Source organism: Pongo abelii, chromosome 11 (genome assembly GCF_028885655.2).
Source record: "Pongo abelii isolate AG06213 chromosome 11, NHGRI_mPonAbe1-v2.0_pri, whole genome shotgun sequence".
In the NCBI taxonomy this organism is placed as follows: Eukaryota; Metazoa; Chordata; class Mammalia; order Primates; family Hominidae; genus Pongo; species Pongo abelii.
Genome location: NC_071996.2, coordinates 75,216,383 through 75,231,618, shown reverse-complemented (window position 1 = coordinate 75,231,618; position 15,236 = coordinate 75,216,383). Strand labels below are relative to the sequence as shown.

Below are 15,236 nucleotides of genomic sequence, written 5' to 3'. Positions count from 1 at the left end.
ACTTGTTTATTTTTGGCTTTGTAGTAACGAGTGGCATCACCTAAGACAATTCATTCATGATAATAAAATGCCATTTTCTTCATGAGTTACTTTTTTAAATAAAAGTGCCATCTCTGACCATGGCAGCAGTCCATGGTGTTTCTTTCTTAGGCCCATACTTGGGCAGGTTGGTTGATCACCAGTTGCTTGCATGACTGTTTCTATCCAAGTAGCAATTATGAAAATCAACCAAACATAAAGGAATTTATTTATTTAACTTAATATTGATTTTTATCAGCTTTCTCCCTACTCCATTAAAAAAAAAAAAAAAAATGCAGGCCGGGCGCAGTGGCTCACGCCTGTAATCCCAAAACTTTCGGAGGCTGAGGAGGGTGGATCACCCGAGGTCAGGAGTTTGAGACCAGCTTGGCCAACATGGTGAAATGCCATGTACTAAAAATACAAGAAAATTAGCCGGGCGTGGTGGTATGTGCCTGTAGTCCCAGCTACTCGGGAGGCTGAGGCACGAGAATTGCTTGAACCTGGGCGGTGGAGGTTGCAGTGAGCCAAGATTGCGCCACTGTGCTCTAGCCTGGACGACAGAGCGAGACTCCATCTCAATAAAAAATAAAAAATAAAAAAATTAATGCAGCCTATTGATGTAGAAAAGAGAGCAGATCAGAATGAAAGTACTAAGTTATGTATTTACTTAAATCAACTAAATTATGGTGACTTAAATGTAAATCTACAGAAAAGTGGATTAAAATGGGAGAAAAACAAAAATTGATTATACTATTTCTAAATATCCTAAGGATGATAAAGAATTCTGTAGACCAAAGAGTCCCAACAATTATTTATTCTTGATAAAAGAATAATTTTAAATGGGTTAAGGTGTATCAGGTACGGGGCCAACTGAGGCTGTTTGGTAGGCATTAAAGGAATATCCAGTGAAGAGAAATAGGCAGAATAAGTGACGTCTGTGGATGTTTAGCAGAGAGCATGTGAAATGTTCTAACTGAGCAGTGAAGGGTCCTTTATCAGATAATGTGTTCCAGAACAGAGCACCAAACTGCCAGCGTCACGGAGCTGCTCTGGAACAGGTCAAAGTGGGAACTAAGGAATACTTGGAAACATGAACCGTTTTTTAAAAGTTATCTACAAAGCTGCCTTATACAGAAATCACTTGAGTCAGTTCTAATGCAGATTCATTAACCCATTCTAGACTCTTCTTTCTCATAAGTGTTATTGAAATCCTGCAATAACATAAACAGTTATATAAACAGCTTATGTATTATAAACTGAGCCAGGGATTCTGGGGAAGTTCTGGAGTAGGAAGGAGACTTACTGTTTACCCTTTGATACAGTTTGAGTTTTTTTCTACGTGCTTTTTTATTTTGTTTGCATTGGAGGGTGGAGGGTAGTAGACTGACATCGTCTGGATGTTTGCCCCTTCCAAGCCTCATGTTAAAATGTGATCCCCAGTGATGGAGGTGGCGCCTGGTGGGAGATGTATGGACCATGGGGTAGATCCCTCATGAATGTCTTGGTGCCATCCTTACGGTAATGAATGAGTTCTTGCTCTTTTTTTTTTTTTTTTTTTGAGACGGAGTCTTGCTTTGTCGCCCAGGCTGGAGGGCAGTGGCACTATCTCAGCTCACTGCAACTTCCGCCTCCCAGGTTCAAGCGATTCTCCTGTCTCAACCTCCTGAGTAGCTGGGATTGCAGGTGCCCACCACCACGCCCAGCTAATTTTTGTATTTTTAGTAGAGACGGGGGTTTCACCATGTTGACCAGGCTGGTTTCGAACTCCTGACCTCAGGTGTTCCACCCACCTCAGCCTCCCAAAGTGCTGGAATTACAGGCATGAGCCACTGCGCCCGGCTGAGTTCTTGCTCTTTAAGTCACCTCGAGAATATGATTGTTTAAAAGAGCCTGGCACCTTCCTCCCCCTCTACCGCCCTCTCTTGCCATGTAATGTGGGCTCCCTTCGCCTTCCTCTGGGAGTGAAAACAGGCTGAGGCCCTCACTAGAAGCGGATGCTAGTGCCATGCTTCCTGTATAGCCTGAAGAACCATGAGCCAAATAAACCCCCTTTCTTTATAAATTGCCCAGCCTCTGGCATTCCTTTATAGCAAAGCAAAACAGATGAAGACATAGACCTTCTGTAGATATGTCTCATTTGTGTTCACAGGATTCTAATTTGTGGAGATGACTGTGTGCTGACATGGAGAGGCCAAGGCCACTGGAAGAAGAATTTCTTACTTACATTTCCCAACAGAAGAGGCAAAACCATGCCATGTGGGGCCACAAGGGAAACATCGGTTTTGGTCAGGAGGCAGAAAGGAGACAGGGGAGAGCCTAGGTCACAGCTTTTACTGGGTTTCCACAGGAAAGCCCAGGCAAGGCAGGGGAAGCAGTTTAAGATTGGCTAGTGTGAATAATTCTGGTGGGCTTTGAGCTACTGGGGTGGCGCCTGGTTGACCAGTGACAGCCCCTGGAATGATGCGGGGAAGAGGAAATATTGGGTTGGTGTGTGAGGTTAAAGAGAGCAGTTGGCTTGCATATGAAAGGCATACTCCCAAGTCATTTGTTCACTATGTTTAGGAATTAGCTCGGGGGGGCGGGGGCAGTCTCTCCTGGGGTCTGTAAGGCCCCCAAATGCCAGAGCATCAAGAATACAAAGAACAGAAAAATAGTTAATACAGGATGCGGTGGCTTACGCCTGTAATCCCGGCACTTTGGGAGGCCAAGGAAGATAAATCACTTGAGGCCAGCAGTTTGAGACTAGTCTGGCTAACATGGCAAAAACTCATCTCTACTAAAAATACAAAAATTAGCCAGGTGTGGTGGCAGGCGCCTGTAATGCCAGCTACTCGGGAGGTGGAGGCAGGAGAATCACTTGAACCCGGAAGGGGGAGGTTACACTGAGCCAAGATCGCACCATTGTGCTCCAGCCTGGGCAACAGAGCAAGACTCTGTCTCACCCCCAGCCCCCCAAAAAAGTTAATACAATTGGCTGTGTGATAAATAGATGCCAAATAGACAAATACAGAATCTAAGAAAGTATGGTAAGATTATAGGAATGAAACACATTTTTATATAAATTTTACTGTGAAATAAATATGCAGTCATGTAAATCCTACTGTTTCTATAGTATAGAAACATATATAGGGTATAAGTGTTCAGATAAATACTAGATTTATATATTGAACAATGCAGTGATATTGTAGACTTAAACACATATAGTGAGATTTCACTATTTCTGATGAAACAGAGTTATGCAAGTCTACATTTTAGGTTGTGCTTGATTTGGGAGGGAAAAGCAGGGAGTATTTTAAACAATTAGTTTTCAATGGAATAAAGAATGTTGACATTCTGATAAGAGTTCCTTCAAGAAATGCAATTACAATGACTGTTCATTATAATGCACTAATACACTGCAGTTACTTCATACAAAGAGGGTAAAGTTTCCTCAGAGTTTTTATAAATTATGTATTTTCTTTTTGAAAATAATAAAAAAACTTACCTTTTTTTTTTTTTTTTTGCATTTTAAGAATAGAGTGCCTTAATCAAGAGACTAGAAAGTAGGATTGAGGAATTCTTTGTACCTGAACATGAAAAAGGAAACATGTTCAAAGTTCACTGCAGCAATGATTGTAATAACAAATGAGTGGAAATAATCCAAAAGTCTCTCAGTAAAGGAATTCATAAAATACTATCCAGACGTTAAAATAAGTAGATTACGGCTGGGCATGGTGGCTCACGCCTGTCATCCCAGCACTTTGGGAGGCCAAGGCAGGCAGATCACTTGAGGTCAGGAGTTTGAGACCAGCCTGGTCAACATGGTGAAACCCTGTTAGCTAGGCATGATGGTGTGCACCTGTAATCCTAGCTGCTCAGGAGGCTGAGGCAGGGGAATCGCTTGAACCTGAGAGGCAGAGTTTGCAGTGAGCTGAGATTGTGCCATTGCACTCCATCCTGGGCGACAGAGTGAGACTCAGTCTCCAAAAAAATAATAATAATAATAAAATAAATAGATTACATCTGTACCTTCTAACACAGCAAGAACTAAAAAACATAATGTTGAATGAAAATTGCAGAAATATCATAGACTTGGCCAGGCACGTCGGCTCACACCTGTAATCCCAGCACTTTGGGAGGCTGAGGCGGGCAGATGACCTGAGCTCTCAGGAGTTCGAGACCAGCCTGGCCAACATAGTGAAACCCCATCTCTACTAAATATACAAAAATTAGCCAGGCCTGTTGGAGTGTGCCTGTAATCCCAGCTACTTGGGAGACTGAAGCAGAAGAATTGCTTGAACCCAGGAGGTGGAGGTTGCAGTGAGCCGAGATCGTGCCACTGCAATCTAGCCTGGACAACAGAGCAAGGCTCTGTCACCAAAAAAAAAAAAAAAAATCATAGACTAAAGATGTCACACAGGCAAAATTTTAAAATCCATAAAACAATACTGGGAGGGTGAAATATGAGAAAGGAAAGAGAGAAGCAGGAAATTTTCATTGGTCATAATAATTTCATTATTAAATAAAATAAATTAAGCTAATACATAACATAAAAACTTTATTATATTTTTATTAAAAAGAGAAGAAAATTGAATTGAAGCAAATTGTTCATCTGTGAGGCTGGCTTATGGGAGTTTGTTACATATTGTACTTTTCAAAAAACTTTAATTAAAAAAACTACAAGCAAAACAAAAAAACAGATTGGCTTTATCTACAAAAAATGTAGGAATGCTCTTAGCATTACAAATTATCAGAATCAGCAGTGCATACAATAATTTGGAAAGTTAATAAGCATTTCTAGAAAATGATCAGTTTTGATTTTGATCAATTGGAAGTGTCAAGAAAATGGACCAAAAAAAAAAAAAAACAAAAGAAAGAAAACCAACAAATGCAAAATATCAAATAGGGCCAGGCTCATTGGTTCACACTTGTAATCCCAGTGCTTTGAAAGGCCATGGCGGGAGGATCACTTGAGACCAGGAATTTAAGACCAGCCTGGGCAACATAGTGAGACCCTATCTCTAAAAAAAAATTTTTTTTAATTAGCCAAGTATGGTGGTGCATGCCCATAGTCCCAGCTACTTGGGAGGCTGAGACAGGAGGATTGCTTGAGCCCAGGAGTGTGAGGCTGGAGTGAGTTATGATTGCTCCACTGCATTCCAGTCTGGGCAACAGGGTGAAACTTTGTCTCTAAAAAGGAAAAAATATTAAATAAAAATGTATACTGTATTTCTTTGAATCAAAATCATCTATGTTCCTTTTTTTTTTTTGAGATGGAGTCTCATTCTGTCACCCAGACTGGAGTGCGGCAGTGCAATCTCAGCTCACTGCAACCTCTGGCTGCCCGGACTCAAGCGATTCTCCTGCCTCAGCCTCCCGAGTAGCTGGGACTACAGGTGTGCACCACCACACCCAACTAATTTTTGTATTTTTAGTAGACAGGGTTTCACCATGTTGGCCAGGATGGTCTCGATCTCCTAACTCGTGATCTGCCCGCCTTGGCCTCCCAAAGTGCTGGGATTACAGGCGTGAGCTACCGTGCCTGGCCAAAACCATCTATGTTCTAATGCATCATTATTTTGTGTACCACAAAGGAGACAGGTGGAGGGAACACTGCCAACTGCCAACAATGACTATTAGATGTCATTAATCTAAAGGTGAATCCACATTGCAGACATGTTCAAATGTAAAGCAAAACAAAACGAAGTACATATTAGAACTGGCAAAATGCAATAAACATTTTGTACTGGATCTTCCATCACAAATTAGCTCAACAAAGCATGCACTGGATCTTTACCAAAAAAACTCACTAAAATTCTTTCATGAAGGAAGATCTAAATAAATGGAGCAATACACCATATTTGCACTTGGGATGACTTATTATTGTAAAGAGTCCCCTTTTTCTTATATTAATCTATTAAGTTTAATGCAATTCCTATCAAAATTCCAAGGGAAGGTTTTTGTTGTTGTTGTTTTTTTAGACAGTCTCACTCTATCACCCAGGCTGGAGTGGAGTGCAATGACACGATCTCAGCTCACTGCAACCTCCACCTCCTGGGTTCAAGTGATTCTCCTGCCTCAGCCTCCCTATAGCTGGGATTACAGGCGCTCGCTGCCATGCCCAGCTAATTTTTGTATTTTTAGTAGACGGAGTTTCACCTTGTTGGCCAGGCTGGTCTCGAACTCCTTACCCCAGACGATCCACCTGCCTTGGCCTCCCAAAGTGCTGGGATTACAGGTGTGAGCCACCACGTCCAGCCTCAAGGGAAGGTTTTTAAGAGACCTGAATACTTTATTCTAAAGTTTATATAGAAAAATTAAAGTCGGCCGGGGGCGGTGGCTCACACCTGTAATCTCAGCACTTTAGGAGGCCTAGGCAGGCGGATCACGAGGTCAGGAGATCGAGACCATCCTGGCTAACATGGTGAAACCCTGTCTCTACTAAAAATACAAAAAAAAATTAGCTGGGTGTGGTGGCGGGTGCCTGTAGTCCCAGCTACTGGGGAGGCTGAGGCAGGAGAATGGCGTGAACCCGGGAGGCGGAGCTTGCAGTGAGCTGAGATAGCGCCATTGCACTCCAGCCTGGGCGACAGAGCAAGACTCTGCTTAAAAAAAAAAAAAAAAAAAAAAAAAAATTAAAGTCTAAGTAAAGCAATTTCAGAAAAGAAGGGGAAAGGTAGGGTGTGTCAGAAGTGTATTCGTATACAAATATCAGAAAGCCCTACCATAAGAGTTGCATAGACAAGGGATGATTTAACTCATGCTACAGGCCAAGAGACAGTTGGGTTGATATTGACAGCTAAACAATGCTACCAGTCACAGAGGTTCTTTGAGTTTTCCTGTCCTTATATCCTTAGGATATACACCTTTGTCCCCATGTGTGTTACCTCAGAATATTGTCTACATTCTAGGCAAGAAAAGAAGGAAAGGGAGAACAGAAGAATGACTTTCTGTGAGATCTTTTTACTCAGGAAACAAAAATCACCCTAGGGAATTTTGTCTCCATCTCATTATTTATAACCTTACCACATGGCTAACCTCTGCTGCAAGGGTCTGAGAAAATGAATATTTTGGCTGAGTATATATATTGCTGTCCCAAACAAAACTGGGAGACCAGTCCACAATGGTGGATGTTAAGTGCACATGCACAAGCAGAGAAGGAAGGTTCTGTTAGTGAAAATGAAAGAGAATGAATACTGAATCATAATTAGGTGAATCTGCTTTAAGAGAGGATGTGTCTTCTAGTAAACAACACAACAATCAGTACACATCTGGCACAAGCCAAACTAACTGTGGAATAGAATGACATAGGATGGGATGGGATGGAATGAAACAGAATAGAAAACTCAAAATAGACATGTTTATATGGTAATTTGTTATTTGATAGAGGTGGCCCCACAAAACAGCAAGAAAGGGGTTACATTGTTTAACAGATGGCATTTGGAAAATTGGCCCATTGTATATAGAAAAATAAAGCTGAAACTTTGTCACCCTATATATAAAGATGACTTCCAAATGGATCAAAGACCTAAATGTGAAAGGTAAAGCTATGAAGTGAACACAGAATATGTAGAAGAATATTTTTTGAGTACTTTGGGATGGAGAAGGACTTCTTAAGGTTCCACGAGAGGGTGGCCAAGCGCAGTGGCTCATGCCTATAATCCCAGCACTTTGGGAAGCCAAGGTGGGAGGATCACTTGAGGTCAGGAGTTCAAAATCAGCCTGGCCAACATGGCAAAACCCCATCTCTACCAAAAAATAAAAAATCAGCCAGATATGGTGGTATGCACCTGTAGTCCCAGCTACTCATGAGGCTGAGGCACGAGAATTGCTTGAACCTGGGAGGTGGAGGTTGCAGTGAACCGAGATCGTGCCACTGTACTCCAGCCTGAAAGACAGAATGAGGCCCTGTCTCAAAAAAAAAAAAAAAAATTCCATGAAAGGGTAAAAAATAGGTGGATATGACCATATGAATATTAAGGATCATTATTCAGTGAAGGACATGGTAGATAAGACTTACAGTTGGATGATCATTTGGGAGAAGATAGAGCTTTCTGTGATGATGAAATGTTTTCTGTCTGTACTCTCCAATATGGCAGTCACTATCCACACTGGGTTACCGAGCACTTGAAATGGGGATAGTGCAACTGAACAACTGAATTTTTAGTTTTAATTCATTTAAATTTAAATAGCCATCTGTGGCTAGTGGTTACCATATGGAGCAGTGCAGAACTAGGGTAATCTGAAGTACTCTAGCAGATCAATAAGAAAAAATACAAGATTGTCCAATATAAAAATAGGTCAAGAATATAAATAGGTTTACAGAGGGGAAGCCCAAGTACATAGTTTTTAGGAAAAGATCCAAAATCACAATAAGCAAAATACAAATTAAAACCATAAGATAGTATTGCTAAAATTGGAAAGTCATATGATCCCAAGTGTTAGTGAGGATGTGGGGAAGAGCAACCCTCATTTACTGCTGAAGGTTGGGGAGTAGTAGGCTTGTGCAGCCATTTTGGAATGAATGATTTATGTATCAAATAGCCAATCAATCCTTCTCACTTTCCTTAGAACAACTCACACACAGATTGTTGAGGAGGTGAATGTGAAACCAAATACTTCCTTTGACCTCCTCACAGGACTAGCCAAAGGGTTGGCTCATTTACTCAGCCCACAGCTTTCAAACCTTCATGGGAGGGGGAGCACACAGGTGAAACGGTACAGAGGCCAGGATGAGCACTTCTGGCCAACCAGCGGAAGCAGAACTCCATGCAGGCCTGCAGCAGCACCTAGGGGTTGCCTGTGACTCCCGATGCCCCAGAGGGAGTGTTACAGTGTGTTCTCTTAGCTTTGCTGTCTGCAGATGGCTAAATGTTTCATAGCTCAGTGTGACAGCCCTCTGTATCTCAAGCTCTTGTTTGGCGTCCAGGAAGAATCAGGAAACACGAACAAATTGAAGGGTGGTGAATGTGGAGGATTTTATTGAGTGGTGGCAGTGGCTCTCAGCAGGATAGGGGGCTAGAAAGGGGATGGATTGGGAAGATGGTCTTCCCCTGGAGTTCGGTCTTCCCCGGCTGAACTCTTCTCTGAGCTCTCACTGTCAAACCATCCCTCTGAAGTCAAGCTGCTTCTCTCCGACGTCCGGCTACTTCTCTTCTTCCTTTTTCTGCCGCTCTGCCACTCCACCAGTGGGGCCTGTGGGGTTTTTATGGGTACAGTATGCGGGGGTGGGAAGGGCCAGGGTGGTTTTGGAAAAGGCAACATTCGGGCAGGAAAACAGGAATGCATGTTCTCACTTTGGGCCATGGGTCCAGGCTTGAGAGTGTGGCCCTCGCCGGGGACTGCCCTCTTCTACCCAGTATTTCCCTGCCTCCTGTCCATATCACATGTACAAAAGTGAAAGGTGCCCATCACATTTTTTTTTTTGAGCCGGGGTCTTGCTCTGTTGCCCAGGCTATAGTGCAGAGGTATGATGAAGGCTCACTGCAGCCTCAACCTCCTCAAGGCTCCAGCAATCTTTCCACCTTAGACTTCTGAGTAGCGGGGACCACAGGCATGCACCACCACACCTGGCTAATTTATTTTTTATTTTTATGTTTGGTAGGGATTGGGTCTCCCTATGTTGCCCAGGATGGTCTTGAACTCCCGGGCTCAAGAAGTCCTCCCAACTCAGCCTCTGAAAGTGCTGGGATTACAGGCATGAGCCACCATGGCCCACAACATTAAGACAGTAGAGATTTAGAGACAATGTAAGTTTATCATGGGTGGGAATGGAGACGTTAAATCTGATAGAGGTATACTATGGAATACTCTGTTACAGTCAGAAATAATGAACCAGAGTTACATACAACAACATGAAGAGGGCTGGGAAATCCAGTATTAGGTGGGAAGGGTAAGAAATAGAGTGAGATGTGATAGTATGATCCTATGAACACGGGTTTCCAAAATCAACTCACCCAGAAATAGTTATGTATTATTCAAAAATGTTTATATAACCAAGGCCATATATCAAACACATTACTCTTGCTTGGTACCTACTGACAATTTTGCACCATGAAGTAGAGGGTGAAAGGGAAGTGGGGGGGCAGGGATCAGGGGGAAAAAGAGAAAAGGCTACTGCAAACAGGAGTGATGATTATATGCCATAAAGGAAAAGAAAGAATTATCTTAACCCTCAAACCTGTTATAGAACTGAAATGGATTCTGCTAGCCCAGCACCGTGATACCAGATATCCACACGGTGGTTTGCAGCAGGAGAAAGGAAGGTGTTTTATTGGCAGGGCGCCAAGCAAGGAGGCTCAGGTAGCTAAGCTAACGCTTAAACCTTGACCTTCCCTATGACTAGCAGGTAAGGGTTTGTAAAGCAGGGGTAAATTTCAGGAAAGCAGAAGCTATAGGAAAATAATAACTCAATAATTTATGGCCAAAACCATAAATCAAGGTTACACATTGGTTTTGGCCTTAAAGTGCAGGATATCTTGAAGCAGGGGCTTATAGGTCATAGACAGATTCAAAGACTTTCTGATTTGCAATTGGTTTGAGAAGGTTTAAGAAATTTGGGGTCAGCAGAAAAGAATGTTAGGTCCAGCTCATGGGTGTGACTTTCTCCACACCCTGCGGGAAGAAATTTAGAACAAAAGACGGTGGTCAGAGTTCAGACCCCAGATCTCCCTTATCTGAGGTCTATGTGCAGGTAGATGTGCAAGCAGATCTGTTCAGTAAGGGTTCGGTTTCTGAAAAACAACTCGGAGACATATGTTACAATGTTATCTTTGGTTTGTATAGGGGAACCAAATATCCCTTGATTCTAGCTTCCTTGGCTCTTGCTTTAGGCCACCTTCTTGCTCATCAAGTTGCTTATGTACTTCTCAGGGCTAACTAGGTGCATGAACTTGAAGGAATTCAAGATTTTCCTTAATTTCCATGCTTCGGGGGGGCCCACAGGCCTCTAAGGAGGTCCTTACTCCATCTCACATCTGATGTCCAAGGGAAGAGAGAACAAAATATGGTCTAGTATGTGAATTTCCTAGATCTTTTAAGGACTATGTATGGCTTTCTTGATACTGTGCATATTTTTTGAGCTAAATAGAAGCATGTTCTGTGTTCTGTTGCCTCTTTTATGTCAGTGCTTGCTTTAAACATAAGCATGTTTATAATTCATCATATTGGGCTCTGCTCATTTCGATAAACTCCACCAGCTGCTGTTGCTTTGGCACAACAGAGTATTTTATGTTCCACTGAAGTATTTCCCCGACGAACATAATGCTTTGTGAAACCTGTATCGCAGAAAATGTCTGAATGTTGAATTGAAACCATGAGAACTGAAGAGTGAATGCGCCAATATCAGAGCTTGTGACAATCCACAGGTGGCCCTGGATGCAGGTTTAGATACTATTCTTTCAGACAATGTTCTCAGCCGTGTGCATCATTCAATCCTCTACATCTGAAATGATTTGCATAACCATGTTGCTGGGCCCGGGACAAAATTCCTATGGCAGTGTTGAAGCTTTTTGAGATTCTCATTCTCTCCCCTCTTTTTTTCTCTATCTTTTAGAATTCTGCAAGAATGGATTTGTATGGGGTTTTCTTTTCTGTAGAAATTGATGTTGTATGTCTTTCATAAGTGTTCAGAGCTGAGAAAGGGATTGGATACTGCTGTATTTCACTGTGCCTTCTATAAGACATTTCAACAATCTCTGTAAATTAGTTTATCTTGTTTTTTGATTTCTTAAATAAATTAATGACCTACCCCAAAAGAAGGTGTGACATTAATTTCTTTTCTTTCTTTTTTAAGTGCAGTGGCATAATCATAGCCCCCTGCAGCCTCAACCGCCAGGTTCAAGCAATCCTCTCACCTCAGCCTACTGAGAAGCTGGGACTACAAGAATGCACTACCACACTGGGCTAATTTTTTTATTTTTAGTAGAGACAGGGTCTCACCATGTTGTCCAGGCTGGTCTCAAACCCCTGGGCTCAAGTGATCCTCCTACCTTGGCCTCCCAAAGTGTTGGGATTACAGGTGTGAGCCACTGCGCCCTGCAACACGTTAATTTCAAAACTATATCTTTAAAATAATGGATATTGTGTCTATATGGATTGCCAAACTACAGAGACAAGAACAGTTATTTCATTCCATTCCTTATAAAGCGTCCCTCTTCTCCGAAATAACTATGCTGGCAATACCAACATGTCAACAGAAATTTTAGGTATATAAATTCCTTTTTATTTATCACCCCCATTATTACTAATGTCACTCTACCTTCAAAAGCAAAATCAAATTGAAAAGTAGCACATATCTGACTTAGGCTATTGAAAACTTTTAACTACTTACATTTCAGATAATAAATGAGCCTCAGCAACTAATCACACTCAGAATCCAAAAAATAAACTTAGTTTCTTAACTATAAATATTTTGCCCCAAGCCAAAGATATTTTTATCTTCCAGAGATATTATAAACTCCCAAGCCAAGGAAAGAAAAAAATGTTAGAAAGAATCCAATACATGACTACATTTTAGAAGATTTTGAAAGATTTCTAGGAAATGTTTTTACCTGCTGCAGACTCACTACCTTTAGACATCAGTTACTACACTTGCATGGGAGGAGGATCTTTGTGACGTTTATATTTATTTTCTCTTTTTTTGTCACTGATTCATTCATGTCATTAAGCACATATATGTACATATGATATGTATGACATAGATACATATACATAAAATATATCTTTTTTTTTTTTGCTATGTGCCAGGCATTGCTCGAGGCCCTGGGAATGCAACGCCCAAGAGTCTTTATACGTCAAATCCAGAGAGGGGAAACAGACAATTAAGCAATGTAAATAAGGTGTCATAAGTGCTCCATTAAGACAAATAAAAAGTACTATGGGAGTTCATAGCAGAGGCACCAGATTAGGATTAGACCAGACTAAATGTTCAAAGCAGGCTTACTGGATAAAGGGATATTTATACAGAGCCCCAAAAGATGAGTCAGATTCAGTCCTTGGAAAACAAAGGCATAAGAAAAATACGTTCCAAGCATAGAGAGCTATAGCAGGGACTAGCAGGAGATAAGGTTGAAGGGAGAAGGTTACAAACAGATGCATGATATGATTAGATGAACATTCCAGGAACATCACTCTGCCTGGAGAAAGGACACACAGGACAATTACATCTGTCAGGAAACCAAACAAAGGCTGAAATAAATAATGCAGTAAGGATAGAAAGAGAATTTACATAAAAGGCAAATTCACAGGTCAATTAACTGTCAGAGTGGGGACGGGGAGAGTGGTTGATCACAGCCCTTGAATTTTAGACATACTAGTGAACAGTCATATGGTGGGCTACTATATTAGTCAGATTCGTTGATGCTAACAGCTGTTATGACTCAAAATCTCAGTGGCTTAGCACAACAAATGTTTGTTTATTTCTCTGTCACCTCACAGTCCAAAGCTGAGCTGGGAGAAGGTGGGTTCTGCTCCACACAGTCATTCATATCTCCATGTTTTCTCCCTGGATTCAAGCATTCAAAAGACATTATCAGCCTTTTGTCCCTCCCTCCCACACACCCCCGCTTTTTTTTTTTTTTTTTTTTTTTTTTTTGAGACGGAGTTTCACTCTTGTTGCCCGGGCTGGAGTGCAATGGCATGATCTCGGCTCACTGCAACCTCTGCCTCCTGGGTTCAAGTGATTCTCCTGCCTCAGCCTCCCGAGTAGCTGGGATTACAGGTGCAAAATACCACGCTCAACTAATTTTGAAACAGAGACAAGGTTTCTGTTGGTCAGGCTGGTCTTGAACTCCTGACCTCAGGTGATCCGCCCACCTCGGCCTCCCAAAGTGCTGGGATTACGGGCATGAGCCACCGCGCCTGGCCCTGCCCCTTCCTTCTTATTCTCAGCTCTGCCTTCCTCTCCATTGGTTTACCCCAGGGAAGCACTCTCATGGTGGCAAGGATGGGACTCCAGCAGCTCCACTCAAATGATCTCTAGTGCAGCAGTTCCCAACCTTTTTGGCACCAGAGACTGGTTTCGTGGAAGACAATTTTTCCATGGATGGTGTTTGGGGGATGGTTTTGGGATGAAACTGTTCCACCTCAGATCATTAGGCATTAGATTTTCCTAAGGAACATGCAACCTAGATCCCTCATACGTGCAGTTCACAATGGGGTTCACCCTTCTATGAGAAGTTAATGCCACCACTGAACTGATAGGAGGCAGAGCTTAGGCAGTAACACTCACTTGCCTGCTGCTCACCTCCTGCTGTGCAGCCAGGTTCCTTACAGGCCACAGACTGGTAACCATATGTGGCCCCGGGGGCTGGGGAACTCCTGCTCTAGTGTATCATCTCTGGAGATAAGCTTTCCCCAACCATTCTCTTAGCATCTCTAATAATCCCTACAAAAGGATTCTGGACTTCCTTGGGTCAGATAACCACCCAGGGTCAGTCATAGTCCAAGTGGATGAAGAACTTTGATTGGCCAGCCTGAGTTGCACCCCAGAGGCAGAGGAGATCTGATGATTGGTAGCTCCATCAGATGTGGTAGGAGGAGTTCCTGAGAGGAACAGAGAAAGAAAGGCTCTAATACCAGAAGGCAGGGGTAAGTAGCTGCAAAAACAACAGCCATCACCAAAGCTATATAAATTTTAATTTCCCATCAAATTTTGGTTTAGGATCTTAGCAGAACTGAAGGGTAGAAAATCAACCTATGGAATTTTAAGTTAGGAGTGCCTGATAAGCAACCTGCTCTGCTCTTATGCTATGAAGTATGATGACTAAACATTTCCATTGTGTAAGTCTAGAATGTCACATTTTTTTTCATATCTATATATATGTTCATTGGTGTTTTATCTTTGAAACAACATGGTTTTACTCCAGTCTTTAGCCTGTACTGAGGTTTATGAGTCTCCTGGGGAAAAGCTAAGTTTAGTGTAAAATTTGTTCTGTCTTCAATCACAAGGGAAAAACAACCTGCCCTAGCAAACCCTGTGGGAATATGATTTATGAGTGCGTGCTTAGGTGTTTTATTACTACATATCATAACTTTTATTAGTGCTTCTATTAATATTGCCGGTCATGAGCGATAAAATTGACTGAGTGCATCCACAGGCTTTTATAAACCTCTTTCTGAATCACTGGTTTTTCTGTAAAACATAAAACATAAAACATTTTGGTAAAAAAACAAAAAGTGGCAATTCACTTGGTTTTGGCTTAGCACTTGCATTTTCTAGGAGTGGAATCATAGCT

The 15,236-nt window shown here is 42.0% G+C and overlaps 1 protein-coding gene across 9 annotated transcripts in view; it reads right to left on the bottom strand.

Annotated features, from left to right (window-relative positions):
- PDK1 (pyruvate dehydrogenase kinase 1) overlaps positions 1–15,236 on the bottom strand; it is a 111,105-nt gene that overhangs the window by 33,340 nt on the left and 62,529 nt on the right. For 2 of the 9 annotated variants that reach the window (XR_008521478.2, XR_008521485.2), the window contains one exon: positions 13,600–15,133. The exons of 2 other annotated variants lie outside the window; for them this stretch is intronic. The gene's annotated coding sequence lies outside the window, so the exon portion shown is untranslated. Of the gene's footprint in view, positions 1–8,954; positions 9,196–12,552; positions 13,505–13,599; positions 15,134–15,236 lie in introns of those variants that run through there. 5 more of the 9 variants (XR_010135885.1, XR_002914086.3, XR_008521482.2 and 2 more) reach the window with 5 other exon arrangements.